Raw genomic sequence first — 17040 nt, 5'->3', positions numbered from 1 at the left:
GGTCAGTAACCCTGGAAACAGATTAGCCAGTTACCCTGGAAACAGGGTGGTCAGTTACCCCGGAAACAGGGTGATCAGTTATCCTGGAAACAGGGCGGTCGGTCAGTTACCCCGGAAACAGGGCAGTCAGTTACCCCAGAAACAGGGTGATCAGTTATCCTGGAAACAGGGCAGTCAGTTATGCTGGAAACAGGGCAGTCATTTCTCCCGGAAACAGGGCAGTCAGTTATCCCGGAAACAGGGTGATCAGTTACCCTGGAAACTGGGCAGTCAGTTACCCTGGAAACAGGGCAGTCAGTTACCCTGGAAACAGGGCAGTCAGTTAACCTGGAAACAGGGCGGTCAGTTATCCAGTAAACAGGGCAGTCAGTTATCCCGGAAACAGGGCAGTCAGTTATCCTGGAAACAGGGCATTCAGTTACCCCGGAAATAGGGCGGTCAGTTATCCTGGAAACAGGGCGGTCAGTTACCCTGGAAACAGGAGATCTGTTACCCCGGAAACAGGGCAGTCAGTTACCCTGGAAACTGGGCAGTCAGTTCCCCCGGAAACAGGGCGGTCAGTTGCCCTGGAAACAGGGCAGTCAGTTACCCCGGAAACATGGTGATCCGTTGCACTGGAAACAGGGAGATCAGTTACCCTGGAAACAGGGCAGTCAGTTACCCCGGAAACAGGGCAGTCAGTTACCCGGAAACAGGGTGATCAGTTACCCCGGAAACAGGGAGATCAGTTACCCTGGAAACAGCACTTTCAGTTGTCCTGGAAACAGGGTGGTCAGTGACCCTGGAAACAGGGCGGTCAGTTACCCCGGAAACAGGGCAGTCAGTTACCCCGGAAACAGGGTGATCAGTTATCCTGGAAACAGGGCAGTCAGTTAGCCTGGAAACAGGGCAGTCAGTTACCCCGGAAACAGGGTATGTCAGTTACCCTGGAAACAGGGCAGTCAGTTATCCCGGAAACAGGGCAGTCAGTTATCCCGGAAACAGGGTGATCAGTTACCCTGGAAACAGGGCAGTCAGTTACCCCGGAAGCAGGGCAGTCAGTTAGCCTGGAAATAGGGCAGTCATTTCTCCCGGAAACAGGGCAGTCAGTTCTCCTGGAAACAGGGTGATCAGTTACCTTGGAAACTGGGCAGTCAGTTACCCTGGAAACAGGGCGGTCATTTACCCTGGAAACAGGGCAGTCAATTATCCTGGAAACAGGGTGATCAGTTACACTGGAAGGTGGGCTGTCCGTTACCCTGGAAACAGGGCAGTCAGTTACCCTGGAAACTGGGCAGTCAGTTACCCCGGAAACAGGGCAGTTAGTTACCCTGGAAACTGGGCAGTCAGTTGCCCTGGAAACAGGGCAGTCAGTTACCCCGGAAACATGGTGATCCGTTGCACTGGAAACAGTGTGGTAAGTGACCCCGGAAACAGGGCGGTCAGTTACCCTGGAAACAGGGGAGTCAGTTATCCTGGAAACGGGGTGGTCAGTGACACTGGAAGCAGTGTGGTAAGTGACCCCGGAAACAGGGTGATCAGTTATCGTGGAAACAGGGCGGTCAGTTACCCCGGAAACAGGGCAGTCAGTTACTGCGGAAACAGGGTGATCAGTTATCCTGGAAACAGGGCCGTCAGTTAGCTTGGAAACAGGGTAGTCAGTTACCCCGGAAACAGGGCAGTCAGTTATCCTGGAAACAGGGCAGTCAGTTATCCCGGAAACAGGGCAGTCAGTTGTCCCGGAAACAGGGTGATCAGTTACCCTGGAAACAGGGCAGTCAGTTACACCGGAAACAGGGCAATCAGTTACCCTGGAAACAGGGCAGTCAGTTATCCCGGAAACAGGGCAGTCAGTTAACCTGGAAACAGGGCGGTCAGTTATCCAGTAAACAGGGCAGTCAGTTATCCCGGAAACAGGGCAGTCAGTTATCCTGGAAACAGGGCGGTCAGTTACCCCGGAAATAGGGCGGTCAGTTACCCTGGAAACTGGGCAGTCAGTTACCCTGGAAACAGGATGGTCAGTTACCCTGGAAACAGGGTGATCAGTTATCCTGGAAACAGGGCGGTCAGTTACCCCGGAAACAGGGCAGTCAGTTACCCCAGAAACAGGGCGGTCAGTAACCCTGGAAACAGATTAGCCAGTTACCCTGGAAACAGGGTGGTCAGTTACCCCGGAAACAGGGTGATCAGTTATCCTGGAAACAGGGCGGTCGGTCAGTTACCCCGGAAACAGGGCAGTCAGTTACCCCGGAAACAGGGTGATCAGTTATCCTGGAAACAGGGCAGTCAGTTATGCTGGAAACAGGGCAGTCATTTCTCCCGGAAACAGGGCAGTCAGTTATCCCGGAAACAGGGTGATCAGTTCCCCTGGAAACTGGGCAGTCAGTTACCCTGGAAACAGGGCAGTCAGTTACCCTGGAAACAGGGCAGTCAGTTAACCTGGAAACAGGGTGGTCAGTTATCCAGTAAACAGGGCAGTCAGTTATCCCGGAAACAGGGCAGTCAGTTATCCTGGAAACAGGGCATTCAGTTACCCCGGAAATAGGGCGGTCAGTTATCCTGGAAAAAGGGCGGTCAGTTACCCTGGAAACAGGAGATCTGTTACCCCGGAAACAGGGCAGTCAGTTACCCTGGAAACTGGGCAGTCAGTTCCCCCGGAAACAGGGCGGTCAGTTGCCCTGGAAACAGGGCAGTCAGTTACCCCGGAAACATGGTGATCCGTTGCACTGGAAACAGGGAGATCAGTTACCCTGGAAACAGGGCAGTCAGTTACGCCGGAAACAGGGCAGTCAGTTACCCGGAAACAGAGTGATCAGTTACCCCGGAAACAGGGAGATCAGTTACCCTGGAAACAGCACTTTCAGTTGTCCTGGAAACAGGGTGGTCAGTGACCCTGGAAACAGGGCGGTCAGTTACCCCGGAAACAGGGCAGTCAGTTACCCCGGAAACAGGGTGATCAGTTATCCTGGAAACAGGGCAGTCAGTTAGCCTGGAAACAGGGCAGTCAGTTACCCCGGAAACAGGGTAAGTCAGTTACCCTGGAAACAGGGCAGTCAGTTATCCCGGAAACAGGGCAGTCAGTTATCCCGGAAACAGGGTGATCAGTTACCCTGGAAACAGGGCAGTCAGTTACCCCGGAAGCAGGGCAGTCAGTTACCCTGGAAATAGGGCAGTCATTTCGCCCGGAAACAGGGCAGTCAGTTCTCCCGGAAACAGGGTGATCAGTGACCCTGGAAACTGGGCAGTCAGTTACCCTGGAAACAGGGCAGTCAGTTACCCCGGAAACAGGGCAGTCTGTTACCCTGGAAACTGGGCAGTCAGTTATCCCGGAAACAGGGCAGACAGTTATCCCGGAAACAGGGTGATCAGTTACCCTGGAAACAGGGCAGTCAGTTATCCCGGAAACAGGGCAGTCAGTTATCCCGGAAAAAGGCTGATCAGTTACCCAGGAAACAGGGAGATCAGTTACCCTGGAAACAGCACTTTCAGTTATCCTGGAAACAGGGTGGTCAGTGACCCTGGAAACAGGGCGGTCAGTTACCCCGGAAACAGGGCAGTCAGTTACCCCGGAAACAGGGTGATCAGTTATCCTGGAAACTGGGCAGTCAGTTACCCTGGAAACAGGGCAGTCAGTTACCCCGGAAACAGGGCAGTCAGTTAACCTGGAAACAGGGCGGTCAGTTATCCAGTAAACAGGGCAGTCAGTTATCCCGGAAACAGGGCAGTCAGTTATCCTGGAAACAGGGCGGTCATTTACCCTGGAAACAGGGCAGTCAATTATCCTGGAAACAGGGTGATCAGTTACACTGGAAGGTGGGCTGTCAGTTACCCTGGAAACAGTGCAGTCAGTTACCCTGGAAACTGGGCAGTCAGTTACCCCGGAAACAGGGCAGTTAGTTACCCTGGAAACTGGGCAGTCAGTTACCCTGGAAACTGGGCAGTCAGTTCCCCCGGAAACAGGGCGGTCAGTTGCCCTGGAAACAGGGCAGTCAGTTACCCCGGAAACATGGTGATCCGTTGCACTGGAAACAGTGTGGTAAGTGACCCCGGAAACAGGGCGGTCAGTTACCCTGGAAACAGGGGAGTCAGTTATCCTGGAAACGGGGTGGTCAGTGACACTGGAAACAGTGTGGTAAGTGACCCCGGAAACAGGGTGATCAGTTATCGTGGAAACAGGGCGGTCAGTTACCCCGGAAACAGGGCAGTCAGTTACCGCGGAAACAGGGTGATCAGTTATCCTGGAAACAGGGCCGTCAGTTAGCTTGGAAACAGGGTAGTCAGTTACCCCGGAAACAGGGCAGTCAGTTATCCTGGAAACAGGGCAGTCAGTTATCCCGGAAACAGGGCAGTCAGTTGTCCCGGAAACAGGGTGATCAGTTACCCTGGAAACAGGGCAGTCAGTTACACCGGAAACAGGGCAATCAGTTACCCTGGAAACAGGGCAGTCAGTTATCCCGGAAACAGGGCAGTCAGTTAACCTGGAAACAGGGCGGTCAGTTATCCAGTAAACAGGGCAGTCAGTTATCCCGGAAACAGGGCAGTCAGTTATCCTGGAAACAGGGCGGTCAGTTACCCCGGAAATAGGGCGGTCAGTTACCCTGGAAACTGGGCAGTCAGTTACCCTGGAAACAGGATGGTCAGTTACCCTGGAAACAGGGTGATCAGTTATCCTGGAAACAGGGCGGTCAGTTACCCCGGAAGCAGGGCAGTCAGTTACCCCAGAAACATTGCGGTCAGTAACCCTGGAAACAGATTAGTCAGTTACCCTGGAAACAGGGTCGTCAGTTACCCCGGAAACAGGGTGATCAGTAATCCTGGAAACAGGGCGGTCGGTCAGTTACCCCGGAAACAGGGCAGTCAGTTACCCCGGAAACAGGGTGATCAGTTACCCTGGAAACAGGGCAGTCAGTTATCCTGGAAACAGGGTGGTCAGTGACCCTGGAAACAGGGCGGTCAGTTACCCCGGAAACAGGGCAGTCAGTTACCCCGGAAACAGGGTGATCAGTTATCCTGGAAACAGGGCAGTCAGTTAGCCTGGAAACAGGGCAGTCAGTTACCCCGGAAACAGGGTAAGTCAGTTACCCTGGAAACAGGGCAGTCAGTTATCCCGGAAACAGGGCAGTCAGTTATCCCGGAAACAGGGTGATCAGTTACCCTGGAAACAGGGCAGTCAGTTACCCCGGAAGCAGGGCAGTCAGATACCCTGGAAATAGGGCAGTCATTTCTCCCGGAAACAGGGCAGTCAGTTCTCCCGGAAACAGGGTGATCAGTTACCCTGGAAACTGGGCAGTCAGTTACCCTGGAAACAGGGCAGTCAGTTACCCCGGAAACAGGGCAGTCTGTTACCCTGGAAACTGGGCAGTCAGTTATCCCGGAAACAGGGCAGACAGTTATCCCGGAAACAGGGTGATCAGTTACCCTGGAAACAGGGCAGTCAGTTATCCCGGAAACAGGGCAGTCAGTTATCCCGGAAAAAGGGTGATCAGTTACCCTGGAAACAGGGTGGTCAGTGACCCTGGAAACAGGGCGGTCAGTTACCCCGGAAACAGGGCAGTCAGTTACCCCGGAAACAGGGTGATCAGTTATCCTGGAAACTGGGCAGTCAGTTACCCTGGAAACAGGGCAGTCAGTTACCCCGGAAACAGGGCAGTCAGTTAACCTGGAAACAGGCGGTCAGTTATCCAGTAAACAGGGCAGTCAGTTATCCCGGAAACAGGGCAGTCAGTTATCCTGGAAACAGGGCATTCAGTTACCCCGGAAATAGGGCGGTCAGTTATCCTGGAAACAGGGCGGTCAGTTACCCTGGAAACAGGAGATCTGATACCCCGGAAACAGGGCAGTCAGTTACCCTGGAAACTGGGCAGTCAGTTACCCTGGAAACAGGATGGTCAGTTACCCTGGAAGCAGGGTGATCAGTTACCCTGGAAACTGGGCAGTCAGTTCCCCCGGAAACAGGGCGTCAGTTGCCCTGGAAACAGGGCAGTCAGTTACCCCGGAAACATGGTGATCCGTTGCACTGGAAACAGGGAGATCAGTTACCCTGGAAACAGGGCAGTCAGTTACCCCGGAAACAGGGCAATCAGTTACCCTGGAAACAGGGCAGTCAGTTATCCCGGAAACAGGGCAGTCAGTTAACCTGGAAACAGGGCAGTCAGTTATCCCGGAAACAGGGCAGTCAGTTACCCCGGAAACATGGTGATCCGTTGCACTGGAAACAGGGAGATCAGTTACCCTGGAAACAGGGCAGTCAGTTACGCCGGAAACAGGGCAGTCAGTTACCCGGAAACAGAGTGATCAGTTACCCCGGAAACAGGGAGATCAGTTACCCTGGAAACAGCACTTTCAGTTGTCCTGGAAACAGGGTGGTCAGTGACCCTGGAAACAGGGCGGTCAGTTACCCCGGAAACAGGGCAGTCAGTTACCCCGGAAACAGGGTGATCAGTTATCCTGGAAACAGGGCAGTCAGTTAGCCTGGAAACAGGGCAGTCAGTTACCCCGGAAACAGGGTAAGTCAGTTACCCTGGAAACAGGGCAGTCAGTTATCCCGGAAACAGGGCAGTCAGTTATCCCGGAAACAGGGTGATCAGTTACCCTGGAAACAGGGCAGTCAGTTACCCCGGAAGCAGGGCAGTCAGTTACCCTGGAAATAGGGCAGTCATTTCGCCCGGAAACAGGGCAGTCAGTTCTCCCGGAAACAGGGTGATCAGTGACCCTGGAAACTGGGCAGTCAGTTACCCTGGAAACAGGGCAGTCAGTTACCCCGGAAACAGGGCAGTCTGTTACCCTGGAAACTGGGCAGTCAGTTATCCCGGAAACAGGGCAGACAGTTATCCCGGAAACAGGGTGATCAGTTACCCTGGAAACAGGGCAGTCAGTTATCCCGGAAACAGGGCAGTCAGTTATCCCGGAAAAAGGCTGATCAGTTACCCAGGAAACAGGGAGATCAGTTACCCTGGAAACAGCACTTTCAGTTATCCTGGAAACAGGGTGGTCAGTGACCCTGGAAACAGGGCGGTCAGTTACCCCGGAAACAGGGCAGTCAGTTACCCCGGAAACAGGGTGATCAGTTATCCTGGAAACTGGGCAGTCAGTTACCCTGGAAACAGGGCAGTCAGTTACCCCGGAAACAGGGCAGTCAGTTAACCTGGAAACAGGGCGGTCAGTTATCCAGTAAACAGGGCAGTCAGTTATCCCGGAAACAGGGCAGTCAGTTATCCTGGAAACAGGGCGGTCATTTACCCTGGAAACAGGGCAGTCAATTATCCTGGAAACAGGGTGATCAGTTACACTGGAAGGTGGGCTGTCAGTTACCCTGGAAACAGTGCAGTCAGTTACCCTGGAAACTGGGCAGTCAGTTACCCCGGAAACAGGGCAGTTAGTTACCCTGGAAACTGGGCAGTCAGTTACCCTGGAAACTGGGCAGTCAGTTCCCCCGGAAACAGGGCGGTCAGTTGCCCTGGAAACAGGGCAGTCAGTTACCCCGGAAACATGGTGATCCGTTGCACTGGAAACAGTGTGGTAAGTGACCCCGGAAACAGGGCGGTCAGTTACCCTGGAAACAGGGGAGTCAGTTATCCTGGAAACGGGGTGGTCAGTGACACTGGAAACAGTGTGGTAAGTGACCCCGGAAACAGGGTGATCAGTTATCGTGGAAACAGGGCGGTCAGTTACCCCGGAAACAGGGCAGTCAGTTACCGCGGAAACAGGGTGATCAGTTATCCTGGAAACAGGGCCGTCAGTTAGCTTGGAAACAGGGTAGTCAGTTACCCCGGAAACAGGGCAGTCAGTTATCCTGGAAACAGGGCAGTCAGTTATCCCGGAAACAGGGCAGTCAGTTGTCCCGGAAACAGGGTGATCAGTTACCCTGGAAACAGGGCAGTCAGTTACACCGGAAACAGGGCAATCAGTTACCCTGGAAACAGGGCAGTCAGTTATCCCGGAAACAGGGCAGTCAGTTAACCTGGAAACAGGGCGGTCAGTTATCCAGTAAACAGGGCAGTCAGTTATCCCGGAAACAGGGCAGTCAGTTATCCTGGAAACAGGGCGGTCAGTTACCCCGGAAATAGGGCGGTCAGTTACCCTGGAAACTGGGCAGTCAGTTACCCTGGAAACAGGATGGTCAGTTACCCTGGAAACAGGGTGATCAGTTATCCTGGAAACAGGGCGGTCAGTTACCCCGGAAGCAGGGCAGTCAGTTACCCCAGAAACATTGCGGTCAGTAACCCTGGAAACAGATTAGTCAGTTACCCTGGAAACAGGGTCGTCAGTTACCCCGGAAACAGGGTGATCAGTAATCCTGGAAACAGGGCGGTCGGTCAGTTACCCCGGAAACAGGGCAGTCAGTTACCCCGGAAACAGGGTGATCAGTTACCCTGGAAACAGGGCAGTCAGTTATCCTGGAAACAGGGTGGTCAGTGACCCTGGAAACAGGGCGGTCAGTTACCCCGGAAACAGGGCAGTCAGTTACCCCGGAAACAGGGTGATCAGTTATCCTGGAAACAGGGCAGTCAGTTAGCCTGGAAACAGGGCAGTCAGTTACCCCGGAAACAGGGTAAGTCAGTTACCCTGGAAACAGGGCAGTCAGTTATCCCGGAAACAGGGCAGTCAGTTATCCCGGAAACAGGGTGATCAGTTACCCTGGAAACAGGGCAGTCAGTTACCCCGGAAGCAGGGCAGTCAGATACCCTGGAAATAGGGCAGTCATTTCTCCCGGAAACAGGGCAGTCAGTTCTCCCGGAAACAGGGTGATCAGTTACCCTGGAAACTGGGCAGTCAGTTACCCTGGAAACAGGGCAGTCAGTTACCCCGGAAACAGGGCAGTCTGTTACCCTGGAAACTGGGCAGTCAGTTATCCCGGAAACAGGGCAGACAGTTATCCCGGAAACAGGGTGATCAGTTACCCTGGAAACAGGGCAGTCAGTTATCCCGGAAACAGGGCAGTCAGTTATCCCGGAAAAAGGGTGATCAGTTACCCTGGAAACAGGGTGGTCAGTGACCCTGGAAACAGGGCGGTCAGTTACCCCGGAAACAGGGCAGTCAGTTACCCCGGAAACAGGGTGATCAGTTATCCTGGAAACTGGGCAGTCAGTTACCCTGGAAACAGGGCAGTCAGTTACCCCGGAAACAGGGCAGTCAGTTAACCTGGAAACAGGCGGTCAGTTATCCAGTAAACAGGGCAGTCAGTTATCCCGGAAACAGGGCAGTCAGTTATCCTGGAAACAGGGCATTCAGTTACCCCGGAAATAGGGCGGTCAGTTATCCTGGAAACAGGGCGGTCAGTTACCCTGGAAACAGGAGATCTGATACCCCGGAAACAGGGCAGTCAGTTACCCTGGAAACTGGGCAGTCAGTTACCCTGGAAACAGGATGGTCAGTTACCCTGGAAGCAGGGTGATCAGTTACCCTGGAAACTGGGCAGTCAGTTCCCCCGGAAACAGGGCGTCAGTTGCCCTGGAAACAGGGCAGTCAGTTACCCCGGAAACATGGTGATCCGTTGCACTGGAAACAGGGAGATCAGTTACCCTGGAAACAGGGCAGTCAGTTACCCCGGAAACAGGGCTGTCAGTTACCCGGAAACAGGGCAGTCAGTTATCCCGGAAACAGGGTGAACAGTTACCCTGGAAACAGGGCAGTCAGTTACCCCGGAAGCAGGGCAGTCAGTTACCCTGGAAACAGGGCAGTCATTTCTCCCGGAAACATGGCAGTCAGTTCTCCCGGAAACACGGTGATCAGTTACCCTGGAAACTGGGCAGTCAGTTACCCTGGAAACAGGGCAGTCAGTTACCCCGGAAACAGGGCAGTCTGTTACCCTGGAAACTAGGCAGTCAGTTATCCCGGAAACAGGGCAGACAGTTATCCCGGAAACAGGGTGATCAGTTACCCTGGAAACAGGGCGGTCAGTTACCCCGGAAACAGGGCAGTCAGTTACCCCGGAAACAGGGTGATCAGTTATCCTGGAAACTGGGCAGTCAGTTACCCTGGAAACAGGGCAGTCAGTTACCCCGGAAACAGGGCAGTCAGTTAACCTGGAAACAGGGCGGTCAGTTATCCAGTAAACAGGGCAGTCAGTTATCCCGGAAACAGGGCAGTCAGTTATCCTGGAAACAGGGCATTCAGTTACCCCGGAAATAGGGCGGTCAGTTATCCTGGAAACAGGGCGGTCAGTTACCCTGGAAACAGGAGATCTGATCCCCCGGAAACAGGGCAGTCAGTTAGCCTGGAAACTGGGCAGTCAGTTACCCTGGAAACAGGATGGTCAGTTACCCTGGAAGCAGGGTGATCAGTTACCCTGGAAACTGGGCAGTCAGTTCCCCCGGAAACAGGTCGGTCAGTTGCACTGGAAACAGGGCAGTCAGTTACCCCGGAAACATGGTGATCCGTTGCACTGGAAACAGGGAGATCAGTCACCCTGGAAACAGGGCAGTCAGTTATCCCGGAAACAGGGCAGTCAGTTACCCGGAAACAGGGTGATCAGTTACCCCGGAAACAGGGAGATCAGTTACCTTGGAAACAGCACTTTCAGTTATCCTGGAAACAGGGTGGTCAGTGACCCTGGAAACAGGGCGGTCAGTTACCCCGGAAACAGGGCAGTCAGTTACCCCGGAAACAGGGCATTCAGTTATCCTGGAAACAGGGCAGTCAGTTAGCCTGGAAACAGGGCAGTCAGTTACCCCGGAAACAGGGTAAGTCAGTTACCCTGGAAACAGGGCAGTCAGTTATCCCGGAAACAGGGCAGTCAGTTATCCCGGAAACAGGGTGATCAGTTACCCTGGAAACAGGGCAGTCAGTTACCCCGGAAGCAGGGCAGTCAGTTACCCTGGAAACAGGGCAGTCATTTCTCCCGGAAACAGGGCAGTCAGTTCTCCCGGAAACAGGGTGATCAGTTACCCTGGAAACTGGGCAGTCAGTTACCCTGGAAACAGGGCAGTCAGTTACCCCGGAAACAGGGCAGTCTGTTACCCTGGAAACTGGGCAGTCAGTTATCCCGGAAACAGGGCAGACAGTTATCCCGGAAACAGGGTGATCAGTTACCCTGGAAACAGGGCAGTCAGTTATCCCGGAAACAGGGCAGTCAGTTATCCCGGAAAAAGGGTGAACAGTTACCCTGGAAACTGGGCAGTCAGTTACCCTGGAAACAGGCCAGTCAGTTGCCCCGGAAGCAGGGCAGTCAGTTACCCAGGAAACAGGGCAGACAGTTTTCCCGGAAACAGTGCAGTCAGTTACCCTGGAAACAGGGCTTTCAGCTATCCTGGAAACAGGGTGGTCAGTGACCCTGGAAACAGGATGGTCAGTTACTCCGGAAACAGGGTGATCTGTTATCCTGGAAACAGGGCGGTCAGTTACCCCGGAAACAGGGCAGTCAGTTACCCTGGAAACAGGGCAGTCAGTTAACCTGGAAACAGGGCAGTCAGTTATCCTGGAAACAGGGCGGTCAGTTACCCCGGAAACAGGTCAGTCAGTTACACTGGAAACAGGGGAGTCAGTTATCCTGGAAACAGGGTGATCAGTTATCCTGGAAACAGGGCAGTCAGTTATCCCGGAAACAGGGTAGTCAGTTATCCCGGAAACAGGGCAGTCAGTTACCCTGGAAACAGGGCAGTCAGTTACCCCGGAAACAGGGCAGTCAGTTACCCTGGAAACTGGGCAGTCAGTTACCCTGGAAACAGCGCAGTCAGTTATCCCGGAATCAGGGTTATCAGTTACCCTGGAAACAGGGCGGTCAGTTACCCTGGAAACAGGAGATCTGTTACCCCGTAAACAGGGCAGTCAGTTACCCTGGAAACTGGATGGTCAGTTACCCTGGAAGCAGGGTGATCAGTTGCCCTGGAAACTGGGCAGTCAGTTCCCCCGGAAACAGGGCGGTCAGTTGCCCTGGAAACAGGGCAGTCAGTTACCCCGGAAACATGGTGATCCGTTGCACTGGAAACAGGGAGATCAGTTACCCTGGAAACAGGGCAGTCAGTTACCCGGAAACAGGGTGATCAGTTACCCCGGAAACAGGGAGATCAGTTACCCTGGAAACAGCACTTTCAGTTATCCTGGAAACAGGGTGGTCAGTGACCCTGGAAACAGGGCGGTCAGTTACCCCGGAAACAGGGCAGTCAGTTACCCTGGAAACAGGGTGACCAGTTATCCTGGAAACAGGGCAGTCAGTTAGCCTGGAAACAGGGCAGTCAGTTACCCCGCAAACAGGGTAAGTCAGTTACCCTGGAAACAGGGCAGTCTGTTATCCCGGAAACAGTGCAGTCAGTTATCCCGGAAACAGGGTGATCAGTTACCCTGGAAACAGGGCAGTCAGTTACCCCGGAAGCAGGGCAGTCAGTTACCCTGGAAACAGGGCAGTCATTTCTCCCGGAAACAGGGCAGTCAGTTCTCCCGGAAACAGGGTGATCAGTTACCCTGGAAACTGGGCAGTCAGTTACCCTGGAAACAGGGCAGTCAGTTACCCCGGAAACAGGGCAGTCTGTTACCCTGGAAACTGGGCAGTCAGTTATCCCGGAAACAGGGCTGACAGTTATCCCGGAATCAGGGTGATCAGTTACCCTGGAAACAGGGCAGTCAGTTATCCCGGAAACAGGGCAGTCAGTTATCCCGGAAAAAGGGTGATCAGTTACCCTGGAAACTGGGCAGTCAGTTACCCTGGAAACAGGGCAGTCAGTTACCCCGGAAGCAGGGCAGTCAGTTACCCTGGAAACAGGGCAGTCATTTCTCCCGGAAACAGGGCAGTCAGTTCTCCCGGAAACAGGGTGATCAGTTACCCTGGAAACTGGGCTTTCAGTTATCCTGGAAACAGGGTGGTCAGTGACCCTGGAAACAGGATGGTCAGTTACTCCGGAAACGGGGTGATCTGTTATCCTGGAAACAGGGCGGTCAGTTACCCCGGAAACAGGGCAGTCAGTTACCCTGGAAACAGGGCAGTCAGTTAACCTGGAAACAGGGCAGTCAGTTATCCTGGAAACAGGGCGGTCAGTTACCCCGGAAATAGATAGGTCAGTTATCCTGGAAACAGGGCGGTCAGTTACCCCGGAAACAGGTCAGTCAGTTACACTGGAAACAGGGGAGTCAGTTATCCTGGAAACAGGGTGATCAGTTATCCTGGAAACAGGGCCGTCAGTTAGCCTGGAAACAGGGCAGTCAGTTACCCCGGAAACAGGGCAGTCAGTTACCCTGGAAACAGGGCAGTCAGTTATCCCGGAAACAGGGTAGTCAGTTATCCCGGAAACAGGGCAGTCAGTTACCCTGGAAACAGGGCAGTCAGTTATCCCGGAAACAGGGCAGTCAGTTACCCTGGAAACAGGGTGTTCAGTTACTCTGGAAACTGGGCAGTCAGTTACCCTGGAAATAGGGCAGTCAGTTTCCCCGGAAACAGGGCAGTCAGTTACCCTGGATACTGGGCAGTCAGTTACCCTGGAAACAGCGCAGTCAGTTATCCCGGAATCGGGGTTATCAGTTACCCTGGAAACAGGGCAGTCAGTTATCCCGGAAACAGGGCGGTCAGTTATCCAGTAAACAGGGCAGTCAGTTATCCCGGAAACAGGGTGATCAGTTACCCTGGAAACAGGGCAGTCAGTTACCCCGGAAGCAGGGCAGTCAGTTACCCTGGAAATAGGGCAGTCATTTCTCCCGGAAACAGGGCAGTCAGTTATCCCGGAAACAGGGTGATCAGTTACCCTGGAAACTGGGCAGTCAGTTACCCTGGAAACAGGGCAGTCAGTTACCCCGGAAACAGGGCAGTCTGTTACCCTGGAAACTGGGCAGTCAGTTATCCCGGAAACAGGGCAGACAGTTATCCCGGAAACAGGGTGATCAGTTACCCTGGAAACAGGGCAGTCAGTTATCCCGGAAACAGGGCAGTCAGTTATCCCGGAAAAAGGGTGATCAGTTACCCTGGAAACAGGGTGGTCAGTGACCCTGGAAACAGGGCGGTCAGTTACCCCGGAAACAGGGCAGTCAGTTACCCCGGAAACAGGGTGATCAGTTATCCTGGAAACTGGGCAGTCAGTTACCCTGGAAACAGGGCAGTCAGTTACCCCGGAAACAGGGCAGTCAGTTAACCTGGAAACAGGGCGGTCAGTTATCCAGTAAACAGGGCAGTCAGTTATCCCGGAAACAGGGCAGTCAGTTATCCTGGAAACAGGGCATTCAGTTACCCCGGAAATAGGGCGGTCAGTTATCCTGGAAACAGGGCGGTCAGTTACCCTGGAAACAGGAGATCTGATACCCCGGAAACAGGGCAGTCAGTTACCCTGGAAACTGGGCAGTCAGTTACCCTGGAAACAGGATGGTCAGTTACCCTGGAAGCAGGGTGATCAGTTACCCTGGAAACTGGGCAGTCAGTTCCCCCGGAAACAGGGCGGTCAGTTGCCCTGGAAACAGGGCAGTCAGTTACCCCGGAAACATGGTGATCCGTTGCACTGGAAACAGGGAGATCAGTTACCCTGGAAACAGGGCAGTCAGTTACCCCGGAAACAGGGCTGTCAGTTACCCGGAAACAGGGCAGTCAGTTATCCCGGAAACAGGGTGATCAGTTACCCCGGAAGCAGGGCAGTCAGTTACCCTGGAAACAGGGCAGTCAGTTACCCCGGAAACAGGGCTGTCAGTTACCCGGAAACAGGGCAGTCAGTTATCCCGGAAACACGGTGATCAGTTACCCTGGAAACTGGGCAGTCAGTTACCCTGGAAACAGGGCAGTCAGTTACCCCGGAAACCGGGCAGTCTGTTACCCTGGAAACTGGGCAGTCAGTTATCCCGGAAACAGGGCAGACAGTTATCCCGGAAACAGGGTGATCAGTTACCCTGGAAACAGGGCAGTCAGTTATCCCGGAAAAAGGGTGATCAGTTACCCTGGAAACTGGGCAGTCAGTTACCCTGGAAACAAGCCAGTCAGTTACCCCGGAAGCAGGGCAGTCAGTTACCCAGGAAACAAGGCAGACAGTTTTCCCGGAAACAGGGCAGTCAGTTACCCTGGAAACAGGGCTTTCAGTTATCCTGGAAACAGGGTGGTCAGTGACCCTGGAAACAGGATGGTCAGTTACTCCGGAAACAGGGTGATCTGTTATCCTGGAAACAGGGCGGTCAGTTACCCCGGAAACAGGTCAGTCAGTTACACTGGAAACAGGGGAGTCAGTTATCCTGGAAACAGGGTGATCAGTTATCCTGGAAACAGGGCAGTCAGTTATCCCGGAAACAGGGTAGTCAGTTATCCCGGAAACAGGGCAGTCAGTTACCCTGGAAACAGGGCAGTCAGTTACCCCGGAAACAGGGCAGTCAGTTACCCTGGAAACTGGGCAGTCAGTTACCCTGGAAACAGCGCAGTCAGTTATCCCGGAATCAGGGTTATCAGTTACCCTGGAAACAGGGCGGTCAGTTACCCTGGAAACAGGAGATCTGTTACCCCGTAAACAGGGCAGTCAGTTACCCTGGAAACTGGATGGTCAGTTACCCTGGAAGCAGGGTGATCAGTTGCCCTGGAAACTGGGCAGTCAGTTCCCCCGGAAACAGGGCGGTCAGTTGCCCTGGAAACAGGGCAGTCAGTTACCCCGGAAACATGGTGATCCGTTGCACTGGAAACAGGGAGATCAGTTACCCTGGAAACAGGGCAGTCAGTTACCCGGAAACATGGTGATCAGTTACCCCGGAAACAGGGAGATCAGTTACCCTGGAAACAGCACTTTCAGTTATCCTGGAAACAGGGTGGTCAGTGACCCTGGAAACAGGGCGGTCAGTTACCCCGGAAACAGGGCAGTCAGTTACCCTGGAAACAGGGTGACCAGTTATCCTGGAAACAGGGCAGTCAGTTAGCCTGGAAACAGGGCAGTCAGTTACCCCGCAAACAGGGTAAGTCAGTTACCCTGGAAACAGGGCAGTCTGTTATCCCGGAAACAGTGCAGTCAGTTATCCCGGAAACAGGGTGATCAGTTACCCTGGAAACAGGGCAGTCAGTTACCCCGGAAGCAGGGCAGTCAGTTACCCTGGAAACAGGGCAGTCATTTCTCCCGGAAACAGGGCAGTCAGTTCTCCCGGAAACAGGGTGATCAGTTACCCTGGAAACTGAGCAGTCAGTTACCCTGGAAACAGGGCAGTCAGTTACCCCGGAAACAGGGCAGTCTGTTACCCTGGAAACTGGGCAGTCAGTTATCCCGGAAACAGGGCTGACAGTTATCCCGGAATCAGGGTGATCAGTTACCCTGGAAACAGGGCAGTCAGTTATCCCGGAAACAGGGCAGTCAGTTATCCCGGAAAAAGGGTGATCAGTTACCCTGGAAACTGGGCAGTCAGTTACCCTGGAAACAGGGCAGTCAGTTACCCCGGAAGCAGGGCAGTCAGTTACCCTGGAAACAGGGCAGTCATTTCTCCCGGAAACAGGGCAGTCAGTTCTCCCGGAAACAGGGTGATCAGTTACCCTGGAAACTGGGCAGTCAGTTACCCTGGAAACAGGGCAGTCAGTTACCCTGGAAACAGGGCAGTCTGTACCCTGGAAACTGGGCAGTCAGTTATCCCGGAAACAGGGCAGACAGTTATCCCGGAAACAGGGTGATCAGTTACCCTGGAAACAGGGCAGTCAGTTACCCCGGAAGCAGGGCAGTCAGTTACCCAGGAAACAGGGCAGACAGTTTTCCCGGAAACAGGGCAGTCAGTTACCCTGGAAACAGGGCTTTCAGTTATCCTGGAAACAGGGTGGTCAGTGACCCTGGAAACAGGATGGTCAGTTACTCCGGAAACGGGGTGATCTGTTATCCTGGAAACAGGGCGGTCAGTTACCCCGGAAACAGGGCAGTCAGTTACCCTGGAAACAGGGCAGTCAGTTAACCTGGAAACAGGGCAGTCAGTTATCCTGGAAACAGGGCGGTCAGTTACCCCGGAGATAGATAGGTCAGTTATCCTGGAAACAGGGCGGTCAGTTACCCCGGAAACAGGTCAGTCAGTTACACTGGAAACAGGGGAGTCAGTTATCCTGGAAACAGGGTGATCAGTTATCCTGGAAACAGGGCCGTCAGTTAGCCTGGAAACAGGGCAGTCAGTTACCCCGGAAACAGGGCAGTCAGTTACCCTGGAAACAGG

Source organism: Heterodontus francisci, chromosome 16, assembly GCF_036365525.1.
Source record: "Heterodontus francisci isolate sHetFra1 chromosome 16, sHetFra1.hap1, whole genome shotgun sequence".
Lineage (NCBI taxonomy): Eukaryota > Metazoa > Chordata > Chondrichthyes > Heterodontiformes > Heterodontidae > Heterodontus > Heterodontus francisci.
This window is presented reverse-complemented; position numbering follows the sequence as displayed.